This window comes from Melospiza georgiana, chromosome 5, assembly GCF_028018845.1.
Source record: "Melospiza georgiana isolate bMelGeo1 chromosome 5, bMelGeo1.pri, whole genome shotgun sequence".
In the NCBI taxonomy this organism is placed as follows: domain Eukaryota; kingdom Metazoa; phylum Chordata; class Aves; order Passeriformes; family Passerellidae; genus Melospiza; species Melospiza georgiana.
In genome coordinates this window covers 43,594,116-43,608,872 of record NC_080434.1, presented here as the reverse complement: position 1 = coordinate 43,608,872, position 14,757 = coordinate 43,594,116, and the positions used below count along the sequence as shown (strand labels likewise).

The 14,757-nt window shown below is 42.6% G+C and overlaps 1 protein-coding gene across 8 annotated transcripts in view; it reads left to right on the top strand.

Moving 5' to 3' along the window:
- Positions 1 to 14,757, top strand: part of LOC131083953 (bifunctional heparan sulfate N-deacetylase/N-sulfotransferase 4-like) — a 139,861-nt gene that overhangs the window by 15,560 nt on the left and 109,544 nt on the right. The window lies entirely within an intron of this gene.

Here is a 14,757-nt window from a genome sequence, read left to right as displayed (position 1 = left end):
AAAGGCCCACAGACTACTCACTGGGGGCTCTTCCACACTTATTTTCCTGATTTGTTGTATCCAGGGACACCATTAAATTTGGTCAGAGTAATTCTCAAAGATGTGTGCAGCTCGGAAAGAATAGACAGAGCTCAACAGCAAGACAGTTATTTCTTGTAATTTTCCACATGTGGGAATCATAGAGACTGATTGAATCCCTAAGCATGCAATATCACAATCTGCAGCATTTATTCTAGAGGGTTTTTCCTGTAAATACCCAATGCTTTCAGGAACAATAAGCAAGCCTTTTGTTTTCAAAAGCACATTTCTATTTCATTTCTAAACCCTTACTTCCATTTCTACAATTTCTATGTTCCTCAGCCTCCTCTCCAGACCTTTGGGGTAGCCAAACACCCAGCAAGAGCAGTAGTCACATACAATTGAAACAATTTTGCACATCAGAACAGCCATTAGCCACATCAGGTGTATGAATGCTCATCAGGGCTGATTCTGAGCACCAAGCACTCGGAGTGCCTGGTGCCTTTGAGATCTGAGCACTGTGCATCAAGTGCTTTATCTCTGGAAATACATGGGGAAATGCTCTGAGCAAGGGCTCGTACACAAGAGGAAACTCACTCCAAAGGCACTTGTGAAACAAGTTTTTCAGCAATAGCTTCCTGCCTGCACCTTTTTGAGTGCACCTTTCTGATGTGGTTTGCTGCGCTAAGGAAGCCTTAATGTTACTGTCCCACAGCAGTTCAAGAGCCCCCACTGCCAGCAGAGCAGTGTCCACACAGGGACACCTGGAGATTCAGAGCTGAGCTCTCACTGGAATCACCTCATTATGCAGGAAAAAACCCAAGTCACCCCCATTACTGTCCAGCAGTCAACAACATTGCCAGGCAAACCTTTCCAGCTGTGCTTGGCACAGCAGCCACACTTCTGCACTCGTTATAGGAGACACGGCAGAAAACTCCACATCCAGGGGCTGCAGTAAGAGCTGGATGCTGTTAAAAGCATTCAGAATTATATTTATGTGCTGCTTGCCTTTATCCATCTGAAAACCAACCAGTCCACGCTGCTGAACAACTAAACAATAACAAGGAAAAACATCTGCCTGGGATTCAGACATTTTTAATTTTTTTTCCAAGCAATGCATGGTGAGCCTTCTTTCATTCATTATGTTTGAGTCAGGGTACAAAGGGAAGTTTTCATTTTCCCCACATTTCTCAATGTCAAATTAGCAGCCCACCTTCCTCACAAAAACACCAGAAATGCCACTCATAGGATAAATCCCCTCCTCACCTCACACAAGTAATCACACCACAAACACTAACCACAAGGAGAAATCTCCTGCAGGCACAAGCTCAGAACGAACCTTCCCCTCAAACTCTCTTTTGGGGACAATAAAATGTTTATCTCCCATTTTTAGGTGAATGTTTCACACATAAATCCACCCTGCAGCTTGAGCACCCACAGATACTCTGTCCTCAACATTATGGATTTCATTTCAAACCTGGCAGAGGTTTGTTCCTCAGGGTAACTCACAAACACTTGCTACACAAATCAGTCTGCTCCTACAGACTGGACATTCCCAGCATCCATTAACCCACATAAGAGAATCCTGTTAATGAGCATAACACTGAAAGCAGAGTGCACTTTGGTTAGTTTACAGAAAAGGGTAATTACAGCCAGTTAGAGAACAATCTCCCAAGTCACTGGGGAAGGAGGCAATTAAGAACCAGCAGACCTGCCTTCACCCTGTAAGGCACAGCAGCTTTGCTTGAACGGCAAAAATAACTACTTAGGAGGCTGATATTTCAGTGATGGCAAGGCCTTGCCCTGCCTTTGGGAGGAGGGGCTGTGGCTGCTCACAGAGAGCAGAGATTTAGGGACTCTCCGCTAGGCTCTCTAAAGGTGCCATCCCCACCCAAACCCCTCAGGAATGCTTTAATACCCAGCCAGTCCCTTGATAGCAATATTGGCATGTAACAGTAATCAAACAAGTCAACCTGTGCCTGTGTAATGACTTCCTGCAACCCAAATGTTCTTATTCCCTCACAAAGCCATTTGTCAATTAGGTGCCTCAGGGAGATAAACATATATATAGACACACACACACACACTTTTATTAAGGGTGGCATCAGCTACAGAAACAGAGATTAGAGAACAGGGTTATTATGGGCTCTGTTTACCACAGAAGATCTCCTAGTCCCTGGTGTTGAAGAAGTTGTGCAAGGTCATGTCTGGCTAAGTAATTAACAGGAACTCAGCAGAGCCACAGAAAGCTGTTTTTCCAAGCTTTGTGGAGTTCTATCTTGAGCCTAGTGAGCCTCTGCAACTGAATTTCTCCCTTTCCTGCCTGCCAATACATTATCTCAGTGCTTGATTTTCAAAGGCAAAAGAATTCTCCAGTTAGTTTGCAGAAACAGTGAATCTGTGTTCTTGTAAATGACACTGGGTCCCAGCCACATGAGTCCAATATCACTGGCATGAGTGATTTGGCAAAAAACCCTTGGAAAAGTCTTTTTATGCTGTCTCTGGGAGAAAAAACACAAAGCTTTCACCCTTAAAGATTGCTTTTAACTGAGCACAAAGAGGGCTGCATTTCCCAAACAAGGAGTAAGAGCTTGCTGAAGTATTGCTATTTTTCCTGTTGCCATAGTATGAGCCAGTACAATATTTACTCACCCAGGAAGAGCTCCATGCAGCCACCAGGGTTTTCCAGCACCTTTCACAAATACACCCTCTATTGTTAACTCAAAAGCCCTGCAAGAGCTCAGTGCAAGCTAAGGCATTTACCCTTCAACAAATAAAACAAACAAAAACCTACTCCAAATGAAACAAAAAGCTTTAGCTTTTCACTTGATACCCTCCTCTCAGCCCCAGGATTTAGACTGCAACAAACCTCCTTCTGGGTGGAGTCAGAACCATCTAGTCCCCTCTCTTATCCCACTCTCCCAGCTGGAGCTGATGAGATAATCGAGGAGAAATTGCCTGTCCCAGTGTTTTGCAGAGAAAAGAAGAAACCTCACAACTTTATAAAAGTTGTAAAGCCCGGTATGCTTTCATTACAAGGTGCGCCGGACACAAGTCCCCCAACAAGGCATGCGTACCTCTGAAGACCTCGGGTCTTCTTTTATCCCCCTTCCAAATGCATATGCATACAGTTTCACAATAAGTTCATACATATTCATTCCGCGTGACATTTAGCACCAGTTCTTCTTTATCAAAGGAATTTCTAAGTCGGGGCCAAATTGACCTTGTGGTCTTTTCTGTTTTTCTTTCTCTGTCTCCTCACTGTCTCGGCATGCAAGTTTTTCCTTCAACTTTGGCCTTTTCACCTTTCTTAGACACTTCACCTAATTCAGAATGGATCTTTACTCTGTCTCATTCCCCCCTTTCCTAGGAAATAAGTAAATTCTTTTACTTAATGAAAACCCTCACGACAATAAGTGTCTTTTAACGCTTCACCATGTACGTTTGACAAAGAGGTTAGTACAGCTATTTGTTGTAGCATTCTCCAGTTCCAAATTAACAATATAATAGATAATCCTAAGCTTATCCCAACTAATATTAGTAAAACTACAATGGGGTGGCACAACTTATTAAAGAATCCATTCGCAGTTGGTGACCACCCAAAGATCACATCCCACCAGTGATGATCCATATTTTGTTTTGTTCTTTGTAGAACTCTGGTTATCTCCTTTGTATCATGTTGGACAGTAATTAAGGTTTCCTTTCCGCTTCCTTGGATTCCTTTCAAGCCTTCCAATAGGTCTTGGTGCTTAATTACTTGTTTTACCAATGTAAGGTTCATCCCACTAGGGGTAGGTGGTAGTCTGTGATACATTGTGTAATTGGCTTAAATCAGCTGGTGGGATGTTACTGGTACTAAATACGAAAAATCACACCCAATAATCTTAACACAATTACAAATACAGAGATTAGAATGGTTTCTACTAGACAGAATAACATCATTGCTATCAATTTGTACAGCAGCACAGGCAGTTCTCAAGCATACACCCTTTTCCAGTATATACAAGCACAGTTTTCTGGTCAGTGACTGGATGAATTTCAAAGTGACGAATACTCTGCTCAGTGTCCAAACACACATCCTGACCATTAATAGTATTGCTTTCACAAATGAATCCCATCTGTTCTCTAGTAATGCAGGATTCCAAGTTTACTGTCTGCCACTTTCCATTCATCTTTCAGGCCCACACTCTATGTTCTGAAGGATAGAGTATTGTTTTTTCATGGTTTAATCCTAGAGCAACAATGGGATGGATAACATAAATAGTGGCATTATGTATGGTACAAAGGCAGTTGCCACATTAGAAACAGGATCATAGGTGAAATTCACCATAGTCCACCAAGACTGAAACTTCCTTTTAAAATCAATTGCCTTATCCCACACAATTTCTTGAATTTCAGCTGGAAAATTACCTTCACCCCTTTCCCATATGATCAGAGCTGCTGTTGCTTGTATCCATAACTGTGCTTGTATACAACTGAAAGCTAAAGACACATTATCTTGAACTATACTAAGTGCTTCTACTATCAACTTGTGGTCTTGGTCCCCGGCCTTTTCATACTTCCTTACTTTGGCAGTACTTTTGAAATCTGTCACTGGCTAGTTTCTAATGCCAATAGAGATTACTATAAAGGCTGCTTCAATTTTGTTAGGCTACCTGCTGCAGTGGCCAGTTTATTCACCAGTATTTCTGAATCAATTCCATTTAAAACTCCTAATCTTGTCCCCAATATGCCAGTTAGATGTTTGTTATGGGGAACAGGAACTGCTTTCTGTCCATGACCATCCCTCCCTGCCAGAGGGATGTGCTGGGCTCACACTGCAAATTCAGACACACTTCACAAGTGTATCTGACAGAGGTTTAGGTCATATTTGAGGCAGATGTTTGTTCTGAAATGTAGAGACCTCAGGGAATCTCCTTTCCCCTCCAGAGCACCTGATTTCCCAGATGTGTGGCAAGCAGGAATGTCTCTCCTGGTCTACGAAACCTCACCCACCTTGCCCTTAGCTTCAGGTCCAAGCCTCAAGTAAATAATGAAGGGGAAGTCTGAGAGAAGAGCCTAAATTCATTGCAGTGCCTCAGAAGAAACTGGGATCAGGTTTCTGCTACTTGAAACACTCAGCACAAAAGTGATGCTCAAAATCCTACAGCCTGCTGCTGAGCTCTGAGGGGGGGGTCTCTCTCTCTACCTCTTTTAAGCAGAATCCAACCACCTCAGACTGGGACAATCACTGATCCAGATCTCAGTAGGAAAAGGGATAGCTATAAATAAAGAAAATCACCTCCCTTGCTTGGGTTAGTTCACCACCTGCAGTTCAGCACCCTTTACCAGCCATTGCCTGAGTGTTCAGCCCACCAGCTTGGAAAATGACCTAAGGAGCTGTTGTTCAGTCACATTCTTTACTACGTTAGGTTCAAGCTTGGAGTTTGGGTAGAGTCTGAACTAGTATGGGGTGTATAAGGCCCTGCTGCGGTAAAAAGTGCAGTGTCCACTTTGAATTCAAATGAAAGTCTGATAGTAATTCGAGCTCAAAGGCAGGTCACTTCTACAGGCTGTATCAAGGTGAAATTACACCAACAGTCTGATTCACTTAGGTTATCACAGACTTCCTGGTGTTCATATACACCGGGGGAGGTTCAGACACTGGTTTCTCATAAGCTACCCTATTGATGACCTGGCACCCTACTTTGATTTCTTCTCCTCTGATTCCTTGAAGTGTCCACAGTTCCTGTTCCTGCCATTCTTGCTCCTCATATACCTGATTCTCGTGGATTACTACAGTAGATATGTTTAAATCTTTTATCTCAGAAGGTTTTCCTATGGATCCAGTATACTGATTAAATGCCAGGGACCAAGGCCATTCAGCATTGCTTTGAATAGAGGTACTCTCAAGTTCTAAAACTTCAGTTATGATTACACACAAAACAATTCTACAAACTAAAATATGAGCTACTCCCATCGCAATGTACTCATTTTGCCCGAGTAAATTTTAATCTCAGTTCATTGTCTCCTGGCGTCACTTCTCAAGGGGTTTCTGGGCCTTCTTCACCCGAGAGTGATGAATCCAGGCGTCCTGCTCCTTGATTTTGATTGCAGTGAAGGTGGTGAGAAGTACTTGCAGTGGTCTCTCCCACTGTGGTTCCGAAATCTTCTCTGTAAGAAACTTAACATATACATCATCCCCAGGCTAACTCCCTGCTCTGAGTTCCAGCCACATGTACTCTGAGCTGGTTGCTTAATGCCACCATGTAGGTGGACATTCTGGACATTCCCTTTGCATTCTATATGGTCTTCTATAAGGCATTCCAAAAGGACTCAGCATTCCTTTAGCTCAAGGTTTAGTTTGAATTTGCAATATTGCTAGTGGAAGAGCTTGGGCTAGGGTAGATTAACTTCTTGCCCCAGTCTTATTCATTCTCTCCACCTGGCCACTTGATTGGGGGTGATATGGGGTGTGAAGTTCCTAATCTGTGCCCAGATGGCTACTAATCTGTTGCACTATTTTGGAAATGAAATGTGATTCTTTATCTGAGGATATTGTGGCTGGAACTCTGAAGCATGGTATTATTTCTTGTAAAAATAATCTGGTCACCTCTTGAGCTTTGACAGTTCTGGTGGGGAATGTTTCTGGCCACCCTGAAAATGTATCTATCAATACCAGTAAATACTGATACCCCCCTTTCGTTGGGAGTTCTGAAAAGTTAATTTGCCACTGCTGTACAGGCCCATGGCCTCTCCCAGTCTGACCGAGTTTTGGCTGGGGCGTATTTTGGGGTTAGTCTGGAGGCAAGGATCACATTGTCGGCTTACCTGAGTGATAGTGGCATATAAATTCCTGACAACGATACAACGATTGTTTCAATCAGATGTGTGTTCTAGAAAGCCTGTGGAAATTACTGCTTCAAAGTCAACACTTCATTTCAATGCACTCTGTATCACTCGCAGCCTTGGTCATTTTGAGAAAGGAGCCACACTCTATAAAAGGCTTTTAAGTAGTTAGGCCCTAGTGTGTTTTCTAGTGCCCTTCCTTCACTAGTAACCACGAAAATGGGAGCTAGCTCTCTTTCAATGGTAGCCCACCCCTTGCAGTTGTACGTCTCTTTTGGTTAGTATTATTGTCTTATGGCTTACCTTCGAGGAAAATCTGTACCTCACCCTTTGCTGCTTTCTTTGCCTCTCCATCCGCCAGCTCATTTCTTTCCTCCAATTTTAAGCTCACTCTCTAGTGTGCCTTAATATGCCTTTTCAGGTAGCTGAACCGCTTCCAGCAGCTGGATTGTCTCTTCTTTCCCTGTGAGGTCAGCAGTCCCCTCTCTTTCCAGATGGCTCCATGTGCATGTATGACTCCAAATGCATTCCTTGGGTCTGTGTAGATGGTTATTCTCCTCCCTTTTGCCCTTTCCAGGGCATGGGTCAGGGCAATTATCTCAGCCTTCTGCGCAGAGGTACCTGTTGGTAAGGGTCCAGACTCGATTACCTCTCTGCAGGTAGTCACCATGAACTTTGCAATGTCGCTTTCCTGTCAGTGAACCAGGTCTCTGCATCGTCCGGAGGAGCGTCCCTTAAGTCTGGGCGGCGGGAGTAGGTAGCTTCGGTGGTCTCTAGGCAACTATGGTGTCCACTGGGAAAAGAAGCTGGGTTGACAATATTAGTCACCACTATCTCTACATCGTCTTGCTCTACCATGATGGCCTGGCATTTCAGAAACCTCTGTGGTGAGAGCCAGTGGCCACCCTTTACTTCCAGTGCTGCGGACACTGTGTGGGACACTAGCACAGTCATTTTTGTCCCAGGGTAAACTTGCATGCCTCTTGAATATTCAGCACGACTGCTGCTACAGCTCTGAGGCAACCTGGCCATCCTTTGGCTGTTGCATCTAGTTGCTTAGAGAAGTAAGCAACTGCCCTTCAGTATGGGCCCAAGTCCTGAGCCAGTATGCCCTGGGCAATTCCTTGCGTGGGAAAAAGAGAAAGAATGGTTTACTTACATCTGGAAGTTTCAAAGCTGGAGCCGACATGAGGGCACTCTCTAGCTGGCGAAAGGCCCATGTGGTGTCTTGTGTCCACTGGAGATCTCTGTTTCCATTGGCAATAAGAGCATAGAGGGGTCTGGTGAGCAGTCCATAATTATAAACCCACAGCTGGCACTACCCTGCCATGCCTAAGAAGGTTCTGAGTTCTTTCGTTGTCTGGGGTTTCAGGGTTTGGCGTATGGCTTCCCTGCCTTAAAGTCTGCTGCTCCGCACTCACTTCTTACCCCAGGCAGATTACTTTTTGTTTCACTACCTGTGCCTTTTTCTTTGAGACTCTGCGTCCTTGGAGTCCTAGGAAATTCGAAAGGCTTACCGTCCAGGCTTCTCCTGCTTCCCTCGTCTGAGTGGCTACTAGAAGATCGTCCACGTACTGCAACAGCCTCCTTTCCTCTTGTGGAGCTTCCCGGGACTCTGGGTCTTTGCAAGCTGTTCTCCAATCGGAGTGGGGAATCTTGAAGCCTTCAGGTACATGGACTATGTGAGCTTGAGTTTGAATGCAAAAATTTTCTGGTTGGCTTCGTGGATAGGGAGGCAAAAGAAGGCATCTCTTAGGCCTAAAACAGTGAACCAGGTTAGCTCAGGTGTTAAACAAGTCAGTAAAGTATATGGATTTGCTACCACAGGGTATAAATTCTGTGTTATCTTATTGACAGCCCTTAATCCAGTACTATCAGTTATTGGGCTGATTCCTTCCTTATCTCCCTTTTGAGGGTACTACTCAGTTCTCACTAGTTGTGTTCTTTCCTTAAGCTTGATGCTCATGGGGGAGCATCTTTCACTCTCCCTGGTACAGCAGAGGCCCATACCCTTGAAAACACTTATTTACTTATTCTAATATCTCCTTACTAATGTCTTTAATTTCAGTGTCTGTTAATGTTAAGCCTAACCTCTTTATATCATTTGCCTCCAGAGTAACTTTTCTCATTTGAGAATGTTTAGCAAATTGAGCGAATTCTACAAAAGCTTTTAGGTACACATAGTACACATGTTACTTTAAAGGTTTGCACAAGTATGCCTTCTCAGACTGGCCAGTTGTTCATTCCCCACACTACAACATAAACATTCTCCACAGGTACTAAAGCTTTATTTAAAACTGAATATATGGCCCTTGTGTCAACAAAAATTCTTCCCTTTTGGGGAGGTCATCTTTACCCTTCCTCCCTTACCTTGGGAGGAGCTTTTATCAAATCATATGTACTCATTTTGCGAACTGTGATTGCTTTGGATTTCAGCATGATAATCCTTGCCTGATTTCATACGTTGCTATCTTATGCTGCATGCTGAACAACATGTTTGATTTGCTTTCTCTTTGCCTTGTTTTCCTTTTTCAAGGGCCAAGACCAGAGGGCGGTCTGATCTTACAGTCTCTTTGCCATTCTGGGTGATTTCTTAAAACACAAAGACATTTCAGTATACAAAAAACTCTATCCCATTTATCTTCCTATTTTAAAACAGTACTAACAGCAATGAAGTACTATAAATCTTTTTATTTTCTGAGCTGCTCCTACCGGCAGCCTTCTCCCAGTGAGCCCCTCCCAAAAGGGGCTAATTTAGGAACCTCTTTGCTCTGGTCAGTTCTTATTACCTCTTTCTCCCTGCCCACAGGTCATTCCCGTGTTCCCTGGGGAGACAGGGCAGCCAGAGCTGTCCCTGTGCCCAGGGGACAGCCACTGTCACCTCATGCAGCGTGCCAGCCTCTCGATACACCAAAGGCTCCCCGAAATTGCCTGCAAAGGCAGGCTATTCTGTTTGTTACAGAGAACTTTAAATCCCTACAGATTGTTTCCAGTCGAGACTTACTGCAGTACCAGCTGAAGTCTCATAAATCTCCTAAGTCTCATTAACTAAGTTCATCTCATTCATCTCTTCTATATAAACTCTGTTTTACAAAATATCAGTCTTTTCTAGTTCTCTTCTTGCACAATCTAATTAAGCTCTGTGTCTACTTACACTTGTTTTACTGCTTTGCAAAAAGGCTCTGCTAGTCACAGCTGAAGCTCTGATATGCCCACAGACATCGACACACGCACCCGCACCCCCCCCCCCTTTATCTCAAATTCACTAGAGCCAAGGCTTGAATTGCTGTGAGTGGGAGAATTCTTGGAATTCCTTTAACTCGCTTTATCGTAATTAAGCATAAATCACTGTACTATAGTTCTCCTATGTAAAATGCTACTCTTGTTGCAACAAAATCAAAAATTCTCCACAAACACTACTATACAATCTGAGAATCAAATTACCACAATGCAGCGGAAGAAAATCACCACACAAATTCACTGGGAAAGGGCATATTTCTCAAAGTGCTCGCTTTTCTCAACACAACACAGCATACCATAATTTGGCATTTACTCACATCAATTTTTCCTGGACACAATCAAAATAACAGCACACAGTCTAGAGATCAAATCCAAACACCCAAGGCAAAGGAACTCTCTGAGCTCATACTCACGGTTAAAATGTACCAAATCTACACAAATCACTACATTTAAACACGATAAATACCATCACTGACATTCCTCCACTCGCTTCTCTGCAGGGCACTTCTCTCCCTGCCCCCACAGCCTGCTGCAGCCGGTGCCTCAGGCCTCACTCGGCTGCTTCAAACATGGGTAGTACTGACCCCCCTCTCACTGTAGGGCCCTGTAGATCTACTCTCTTTCATACGCCATACACTTATACACTTGCACGATTAGAAACACAGTGCACTGACCACACAATGCATTGACCATACAGCGACACAGTGTCTGGACATCACACACACACACACAAACAAAACACACACGGGCTCAGCAGTTCTGCTCTATCAGAACTATGAACCCCCAACACACACATACACGGGTTCACCCGGCTCACCCCCAGAACCGCTTGCGATGAACCCCGTCTCTAATACAGCTGCTCTATCAGCTGAACCCAGACGTCTCTGGGTGGTTTACTCCCTTGCTCTCCTTTCCTTCCCCCAGGGGCCCCTCAGTACATACCGTATCTTCCTCCGCAGGCCAGCAGGTCCTTGTCTGTCCTCGCAGGTGGCAAGTTGAGACGAGCAGAGCCCCACCAGGAAAAAAAATCCTAGGACGTGCCTTGGAGGTCCGTCTATCCCCCCTGCCCCTGCGGGGACAGAGAACTCCTGCCTGGCTCGCCATAATGTTTTGCAGAGAAAAGAAGAAACCTCACAACTTTATAAAAGTTGTAAAGCCCGGTATGCTTTCATTACAAGGTGCGCCGGACACAAGTCCCCCAACAAGGCATGCGTACCTCTGAAGACCTCGGGTCTTCTTTTATCCCCCTTCCAAATGCATATGCATACAGTTTCACAATAAGTTCATACATATTCATTCCACGTGACATTTAGCACCGGTTCTTCTTTATGAAATGAATTTCTAAGTCAGGGCCAAATCGACCTTGTGGTCTTTTCTGTTTTTCTTTCTCTGTCTCCTTGCTGTCTCGGCATGCAAGTTTTTCCTTCAGCTTTGGCCTCACAGACTTTTCACCTTTCTTAGTGTGTAGTTAAACACCACAATTCCCTTGGCACCAGCAGAACCCGTATCCTTCTCCTTGGCAGCCTGATGGATTGACTGTCCTGATGGACAGTGAAGGATGCTCCTGAATTCTAATAGATTTGGGGTTTTCTCATCTGCTATCTTCCCACTCAAAATTAGGTGGTCTTCAGAGTGTTTTATAGAGTCTTGTCAGAAAACACATTCTGGTGGCTCAAATTTTCTACCTCTTGAATTTATTGAACAATTATGTCCCTAGCAAGATTTTCCTCAATGTTTGAAAACTCACTTGGTATTCTTGTGTCCCAGGGAACACACTGGTGTTTGGTCTGTAGGGTTCAATTTGGTATTGTTTGTACAAGCAATTCACCTCAGAATAATCTCTGTTAAACACAGAATTAATCTCAGATGTTTGGGTTATTTCCCCCAAGGAAAAAAGTCTAACAATGCACAAAACAACAAATGATTTATTTTAAAAAGTGAGAGAAATCATCCTTCATTCTGGCTATAAGAACTCAAGAGAACTTCATTTTGAAAAGCATTTTAAAATTTGATGTTTTAAAAAATGTCACAATACATTTTATAATATAGAAATGGCAGGTCTTCCAGGTGAAATTCAGGTTTCTGGTGCTCAAATATCTGGTGCTCACAAGCTGACTTGTGTCGCATTGCTCTTCTACACTTGCACTGATTTCCTGGATTTGTACTTATTTCTTGAATCCTTTCTCCAAACTAATCCTGAAGTCATAGGTTATAGCAAAATGGAATATATTTTCAGGGTACACGTGGTACTCTATTTAATTTAGCCTCACTTAGGAATCCATAGGAGCCAAAAAACACATCTGCTTAATATCAACCCCTCCAGAGACCTGCATTAACCTGAGCTTTAAAACAACACATATTAGTTAAAAAGGAGCCCTAGCAGCTGCTTCCTGCACAGAAAACAACACTCTGGAATGATGGAATGGCCTTGTAGAAGGGCCAGGCAGTGCAGACTGCAAGAGCAGTCATAATTATTGCCTTAAAAGCACTTGAAGCAGCAATAAACACATTAGCAGGAGCCCATCCATAATGCAGCTCCTTCAGCGGGTGTTACTTAAGTGACTTTAAATAAGCCTTTGTCATCCAAATGGGAGCATGAGGAACACTTGGAGCAAAAGCTCAATTTAGCACTCTTGGCATTATTCAAATGATGTGCAAGTGGCAGTGCCCAGGAAAAGGGTGGGGACAGGGAGGGATGGACAAACAGGTGCGAAACTGAGAAAATCTCCCTGAAAAAATGAGAAATTTGAGACTTACCTACTTAGCAATAATTAACTAGGAGTTTTCTGCCAACCTCAGTGTCACAATGAAGTATAAAACCAAATATTTAACTATGTCTGGCTTCAAATCCTTAGCCATATCCATCCACCCCTATACTTTACATACATATGCTCACAGAAATTAAGTCTTAAAGTCTTTGTCTTTTCTGTGAATATGGCCAAAGATCCTTTCAGTTACTGCTGTTACTCCCAGTATTCTACACCTCCACCTGCCTTCTTTCCATCAAGGCAGAAAAAAACCCCAACAAAGTACTACAGAGTTTTTTTCACCTCATGGGAAATTCTAATATAACACTATTTAGGAATTTAACTTTGTCATTTTGTGTCAACAAAATTTCTAATGTTAAATACAGTAATTTATAACTTAAATAGTCACACACATTTTCTAGATAATAACTTAAGATATTAAGTTAAGTTAGTTCACAATTTCTCTCCAGAAATGTCAGGGAGAAAACAAAACTATTTTTATTCAATTCCATTAAGAATTTCATTTTCAGTATTTTCCAGAAAATTAAAGGACAAGCTAATAAGAATTTCCTGCAAAGCAGCGTATTAGTTAAAACACTTCATAGCTTTCTTTAGGAAACAAAGCCATGGATCAAGTATTTTTTCCCCTTCAGAAGCACAAATTTTACATGTCCTTTACCAAGCCATGACAATTTCTCTAGGTATTTGTAAGTCTTACCCTTGTCTATGTTTCTGTTCTTTCTGCGAATTGCCAGCACTCTCTTAGTCTGCTGTTCCCATTTTCCATCCAGACAACACCCAAACACAAGTGGGATCTGTGGTGTGGGACACACTCAGCTTCTCTGGCACATCACATCCCTGTTATTTTTAACATTTCTGATCAGAAAAGGATGAATCTCTTATCTCAGAGTTTAATTTTTTAATTGATGCCATCATTTAATTGGAATTTTAACATTTATTTTAAAAAACCCCACAAACTAAATCTATTAAAGCTAATACCACCCTCCCAATACTTTCTGACAAAGGTATGGAAATATTCAAAGAGTGAGAGGTTAGGATTTTAATTTTCCTTCCATCCTACTTGTTTAGCCATTTATCCTTATACTTATAGATGGGTAGAAAATCCTTCTAAAATGGCATAGTGACAAGGCAGAGGAAAATGCAGTTTATACTCCAGTTACTTTATCAACCTGGATTGCTCCACTGAAACAGCTTTCTGTGCAAAATGTTGATTTATGAAATGCACAATGTTTCACTGGAATATGATTCAAACAAAATTGTGTTCTGCCAGCTCATCTGCTCTGGCAGACTAAAGGAAAAGGGGGCAGTTTGAAGAATATAAAAAAAAAATTCCAAAGATCATAATTAAATGTAGCCTTGGAATTGCTGATCTTCCAGAAATTAAAAAATGCAAGTAATTCACAATTTGCTGAGACATTCCTTTAATACAAGAATTTCAAGGAAATGGATATTTCAGGTTTTTGCTGCCTCTTCATTTTACTTAAGAGACAGAATTATTCACGTAGCTTTTACATTACACATTAAACCTAAAATACCAACTCTGAGGCAATTCCTTAAAGTTGTCTCAATATTCCACTTGAACTGCTGGGATTGAATCAGAATCAATTAAATCCATTGGCTTCAGCACCTGTGTGTTTTTCACCCCAAAACATTAGCCCTTCAAGTAAAAAATGGTATTAAAAAATGATGGAATTCACATTTTTGACAGCAGACTCTATTTGCCTGCCTGGCCCAGACCTGATGAAGTATTAGCTCTTCAAGCTGTCAGTGATTCTTGATAGCACAAGTGCTTTTTTTGGTGGAGACCCAATTGTTTTTAGAGGGCAGCAAGTTGTACCTGGGGAAAAGCAGCCTGGTGAAGAGCAGGACAAGGGAGACAGGCTCAGGGGATGAGGATCAAAGT